Source organism: Sinocyclocheilus grahami, unplaced genomic scaffold (genome assembly GCF_001515645.1).
Source record: "Sinocyclocheilus grahami isolate Dianchi unplaced genomic scaffold, SAMN03320097.WGS_v1.1 scaffold64.1, whole genome shotgun sequence".
NCBI lineage: Eukaryota > Metazoa > Chordata > Actinopteri > Cypriniformes > Cyprinidae > Sinocyclocheilus > Sinocyclocheilus grahami.
The window spans coordinates 1,930,852-1,937,397 of record NW_015505243.1 but is presented as its reverse complement, the minus strand read 5'-3'; the positions used below and the strand labels follow the sequence as shown (position 1 = coordinate 1,937,397).

At 34.5% G+C, this 6,546-nt stretch overlaps 1 long non-coding RNA gene across 1 annotated transcript in view; it reads right to left on the bottom strand.

Annotated features, from left to right (window-relative positions):
- Positions 1-519, bottom strand: part of LOC107584934 (uncharacterized) — a 27,038-nt gene extending 26,519 nt beyond the window's left edge. The window contains exon 1 of the long non-coding RNA XR_001609196.1: positions 509-519. This is a non-coding gene — a long non-coding RNA (uncharacterized lncRNA). The remainder of the gene's footprint in view (positions 1-508) is intronic.
- Positions 520-6,546: the final 6,027 nt, after the last annotated feature.

The window sequence follows — 6,546 nt, the reverse complement described above, 5'->3', positions numbered from 1 at the left end:
TGTGCATTGAATTTATTTAATACACGAGTTTCACAATTTGAGTTGAATTACTGAAATAAATGAACTTTTCCACGACATTCTAATTTATTGAGATGCACCTGTATATATATATATATATATATTTCTTTTTCATTTTTTTTTGTATAATGAAAGATTAAAATGAATTGAATGGAAAGACAAAGTATATATACACACTTTGTCTTTCCATTCAATTCATTTAATCTTTCATTATACAAAATTATATATATATATATATATATATATACACATACATAAACATTTCTTATTATTAATGTTGACAACAGTTGAGCTGCTTAATATATTTGTGGATACATATTTTCAAGTCTTTGATGAAGAGAAAGTAAAAAAAATAGCAGCATTTATTTGAAATAGTAATCTTTTGTGACATTATAAATATCTTTACTATCACTTTTGATAAATTTAATGCACCCTCGCTGAATTAAAGAAAAAAAAAGTAATTTCTTTAAAAAAAAACAAAAAAACACACTGACCCCACTCTTCAATGGTAAATAATCACAATAAGTAAAAATTTAAATTATATATATAAAAAAAAAAACAGAAATATATATCACCAATTAACAAACTTGGAGTTCACAGTAGGTCTGTCTTCACTAAAACAAAACCCTACTGCTACACTATAGTCACATTTCTCACCTCTCCTCACACTCTGTTACTCTCAAATGCCATCAGCACAGAGGCACAGCAGTGGCAGTCGTGAGTTCTTAGAAACCATTGGTAGGTGATCCATTAAAAGCTGGAATCACGGGCTGGAACCGCTAACATTCTTTCTGAAAGAAATCACTTTTCCCATGGTGTCCTTCACCGCTCTTTTCTCTTCTCCCTCCCTCTCTCTCTCTCTCCAGGCCTTCTTCTGACCCTGCACAGCTGTCTCCACAACTAAACTCCAGATAAGTTTTTTTTTTCCTCTGTGAAATATGCAGTCTGAGTCACTGTATCTGAATTCCAAGGTTTGGTGGAGCAGGACAGACGCCAGGCTCTGGTTTTGGGTGTTGCCCAAATACATTACCGTAAGGGACTAATTAGCGGGTCTGGGTCATTCCTGCTGCGCAGTACATTTCCATCTCACAATTTTAATACACTGGATGCTATATTAAACTTAAGAATGTTAAAGATGGAAATCATATTAGCTTTCTTTTATTCTAATAAACGGAAACATTTTTTAGACATAAAAATAGGATAGGCAAATGGGAACGCTTATATTTGTGTTACTGTGGTGGTTGAGGAGAGACCCCCCCACATGATTGTAAAGCGCTTTGGCTGTACAACAATACACAATAAAGCGCAATATAAATGCATCATTCATTCATTCATTCATTCATTTAACCGCTGCATCTTTGAACCTAATGCACACAAATCATCAGAGGTGAGCTTCTGTTTCTATTTGTAGCCCAACAAAGCAATTACAGCGCATTGTGACTGAAAACAAAATGTCTGCAACAATTAATGTATAAGGAAAATCTGCATTAAAATGAATGCATATACACTGCAAAACCTAATGCACAGAACCAATATCCTGAAACATGTGCATCTGTTTACATTCAATCAGATTGTGGGAATACAAGAAGTGGTTATTTGAATGTGGCATGCATATGCAAAGGAACAATTATTAAATTAATTAAATGCATTAAATGTTAAATAAATAAAACTACATCAATACATTTAAAATTATGTATTATATATAAAATACAATTACACTACCATTTAAAAGTTTGGGGTCAGAAAACAAGTCAGACTCTCTAACAATTAGGCCAATGTTGAAACAATTGTGCTGCTTCTTATTCTTGAGGAAATCACAATATATATATATTTTTCAGGACACATTGATAATTAAGTTTAAAATAACAGATTTAGTTTGAAATATAATTTTTGTAACAATGTAAAAGTCTTTATTGTTACACTTGATGAATGTATTGGGTCCTTACTGAATATATATTTTTTAACTCTTTCCAAAAAACACACACAAAAAAAACGTAAATTTGAATAATACTGATAATTAAGTTTAAAATAACAGATTTAGTTTGAAATATAATTTTTGTAACAATGTAAAAGTCTTTATTGTTACACTTGATGAATGTACTGGGTCCTTACTGAATATATTTTTTTAACTCTTTCCAAAAAACACACACAAAAAAAACGTAAATTTGAATAATAGTGTATACGAATATTAATCATCACTGTAGCTCTTATTGCTCACTTGTCAATGGTGGCATGTGTGCACTGATGGCCAGATATCAGATACATACCAGATTTAGACTCACATTTGGAAGCAGTCCAAATCAGATGGTGTAAAATCTCATATCATAAATATTTTTGCTGTTTCCACACATGCAACAAGATCCAGTCTATGCCACAAGTCTGTAGAGAGAGAGAGAGAGAGAGAGAGCGAGAGAAAAAAGGGTGACAGTGTAAATGTGGTCATTGTGTCTACAAACGACTGCAGACATTTCTTTCTGCTGTGGTTCTAACATTCAATATAACATGGTGACCTATCTTTAACCTATAACCTAAGTTATCCACACAAAACTCATGGTGATCAGTACAAATAACATTTGTCCTTGGTGGAAGTGAACCTGCATTTAAAAGCAAATTTTTCCTGTATCACACAGTTGTAGTGAGTATTTTTTTACAATAATGAGTGTATGTCACACAACCTGCTCATGTTACATCTGCCACCAAGTGACTGATGAATCTGAGGAAAATTCCACTCACAGAAAGGTGACTCACAGCCTTCATCATCAACAACATCATCATTATGGAAAGGGTTTTCCCCCATACTAAAAGTAGATGCATCTATTTATTTTTTCAATCTTAAATATGCATGACTATATGCATATTGTATTAGAATTGTATTATTTTCATTTACTGTATCCTGTATCCCAGTGGGGCTGCACACCTGAAATACAGAGGATTTGTATAAGTAGCGGTTTCAATCAGCACGTTCAATACTGTGTTTCATATGGAGGGTCAAGAAGTGGGCCGAGCAGCGTCAAGCTTTCGAGTCACCTGAAATAGCTTCTTATTGGCGTCCCTGTGGTCTCTTCACTGGGATTATGTCTTGATCTTTTGCTGCCAAAGTGCCCTCTGGAAAGACCCATGCTGTGCATTCGCTGTGTATTTAAAGGAGTTATATAATGCGATTTCTATTTTTCTCTTTGAAGTGTTACAAGCTCTTGGTGCTGCCGCCGCTCACTCTAGGCGTCCATGTGTGACGCTGTGTTTCGTTGTGAAAGCGAAAATACTTTGTTTGGCCTTCCAAAAGAGGACACGACTAGAAATCAGTGGTTAAGTTGTATTTACAACACTGTTCCAGAACACTTCAACAAATGTGTGCAGCACATTTTATAGAGGACTGTTGCCTGATCCTGGGAGAGTAGACTACAATGCCGGCTGTTCTGACTCAAAGACTGTAAGTACTTTTTTTATATTTAAAGAACTTGCCACTGATGATTCAAACGCGAGTTTTGAGCAGTGTAGAGTAGCGCTTGTTGTTTGTCATTTCTCCCATCACAAATGCAGACATGGTTTTATGTTTACGCGGCGCGGCGCGGTGCGATGCAACGCAATGCGTAAAAAGACAGTATAAATCATTATAATCCGTAATTATGTCCACTGGATGCAACAAATGCCTCGTTATAATGGGTTTTAATGTTTTTGTCTTGTCGCTCCGGCCTGACAGGGCATCAACAGTATGGTGAGAGGCATACCATTTCCGTCTCACGCTTGAGGTATTCGGCCAATCATAACGCACTGGATAGCTGGCCAATCAGAGCACACCTCGCTTTTCAGACCGATGAGCTTTGTAAAAATCGATGCGTTTCAGAAAGGCAGGGCATAGAGGAGAAACAATAACGTACAGTATGTGGAAAATAATGTTTTTTGAACCTTTAAACCTTTGAACCGCATAAACACATTTCATTACACCAAATACACAAAATAATGTTCTTTTTAGCAACATCATATAACCCCTTTAAGAGCCTCTTTCTCTCACACACACATTTTCTCTCACTTTCTCCATCTCTAAAATGCATTAGCTATATGTCAACATTTCCATCATCGCAAGGAAAGAGGTCGAGCCATCAGCAGAGAGGTTCTCAAAAAGCATGTCCTCAGCTCGGGGTTATCATGTCAGCCCAAACCACACGGCAGCACCTAACCTCATCCTGTTTCTCACACATCGAAGAGCAGCTCACCGCACAATTCATAACTGTAAACACTTTCAAAACAAAAACACCAGCAACAGCGAGTTTCAGGTTGAGCCATTAGCAGCGTTTTGATGGTGTGCAAGTGTCAAATAGTCAACAAGACAAACAACCTGTTTACTGAGGAGACACAGTCAAATCTGGATGGAATTTAAGGACCCGATACTCACAGCAAAGAATGAAATAGAAACTCGCTCGGGGTCATTCATACGGAATGCATTTTTTCCCCATTGCATTTTTGCTATTTTTCAAATGTCTTCCTATGTAAATATGCTAGACGGCCATGTTTGACCATTGCACTCGTGTCTCTGGCAGCAGGTCGCGCATGTTTAAAAATGTTTTTGTTTGTTTTTTAGATTAGTTTAATTGCACAAAAATAAAATATATACAAAAAAAATAAAAAAATCCATATGCTGTGCAAGGAGGGGCAGAAACACCAAAAGGGCTTATTTAGAGCCTCCACCTAAACAATAAAGAAGACATTACATAACACAACATTACATAAATTACAATAACAAATATATAAATGTAAATTACTGCATCAAATTAATTATAACATATGTAAAAAAACTGAAATAATGTGCTCCAAAAACAAACCTTATAGGGTACATAAAATACATAAAGAACCAAAAACACAATTACAAGGCAGCACTAAAATGATCCTTTATACATCTTTTATAACATATTAAAGAAGAACATATTTTTTTTGCTAGATGGGATAAACCATTCCATAATTTAATACCCCTAAATCTTATGAAGTATTGACCTCTACAAGTGAAAATTTTAGGAGGATTAAAATCTGGGTATTGACGAGTTAAGACAGTGAACCTGTGAATTTACTTTAAAATACATCTTAAATTGCTCTGGAATGTTACCTTCAATTGAATATATCTTATATGTGAAAACACATATTTAAAAATATTAATATTATAAACAGTAAGAGCCTGAAGTTTCTGAAATAAAGAAGCAAATTAAGTATATGCATTTGATCGGGTTGCAATCAAACAAAACGCTTCTGAAGGATAAATTTGTGAAGAGTAGGAAAAATACTCGCCCAAACTGTATTACAATATGAAAGGTACGGATAAATTAAACTACAGTAAATCGTAAAGAAGACAGTCTGTAGTAACAAGATCCCTAACCCTCCTCATTATACAAGTAGATTTATGTACTTTTCTGCTCATGTAATCAGCTTGTTCCCTCCAACTCAAAGTCTCATCAACAAAAACTCCCAAGAATTTTGTAGTTGACAATTCAATAGTTGGCACCTCAATACACTCAATTGTAATTTTTGATAAGTCCTTTGGGTATAATTTTCTACCACAAAAAATAATAAAATTAGATTTTTTATATTCAAAGATTATTTGTTTAAATTTAACCAATTAGCATAAGCAATTAAACCATCATTTGCATTCTTGATCAATGAATTGAAATTTGAGAGAGAGAGAGAACTAAGCTTGTGTCATCAGCAAACTATGTTTACAAGTGCACCAATAATGTGATTATTTCCAATAATCAGATTAAGGACTTAATCGCAGTAAGATGTTCACATGACATGAGCAAACCTCTTCACTGCAGTTTACATGCAGTTTATGACAAAATATGACTACAGACATACTGGAAGATTATTTGGCCTGGTGATTAAAATCGCAATGTTACGATCTCACAAAGTTCCGTTATAATTAATGAATCTATTATTTTCATCGCATCTACACTAAAGTTTTAAATATGGATATATTTTATTAACCCCCCGGAGCCGCGTGGAGCACTTTTTATGATGGATGGACACACTTTTTTGGGCTTCAAAATCTCGACCCCCATTTACTGCCATTAAAAAAGCTTGGAAAAGCTACACTGTAAAAAAAAATCCGTAAAATTTACGGTAAAAAAACGGCAGCTGTGGTTGCCGGAATTTTACCGTAAAAAATATTGTAGCAACGTTTTAGGTTTTAACTTAAATTTACAGTTAAATACCGTAATTTCATTAACAGATATAATGTTAATATACCAACCTATTGAAGTACTGAAATCTGTTTTGTACCTTTGTAATACACTGATAACCACCAAATGCAGGTGGTGATGAGAAAGTCACATGATGAACCAAAGCCCAACACAAGCAGCTTTTAAATAATAACATATATAGAAGGTGCACAGTGTCATTCACACAAACACCAAACACCATCATGGTAACACACATGAAACTGAAATAATGCAATAAACATTCATTTAACAACATTAGGTGTAACACACAACCCTAATATACAAAACTGATAAGAAAAAACTAAGTAGAAACATAGTTATTTCA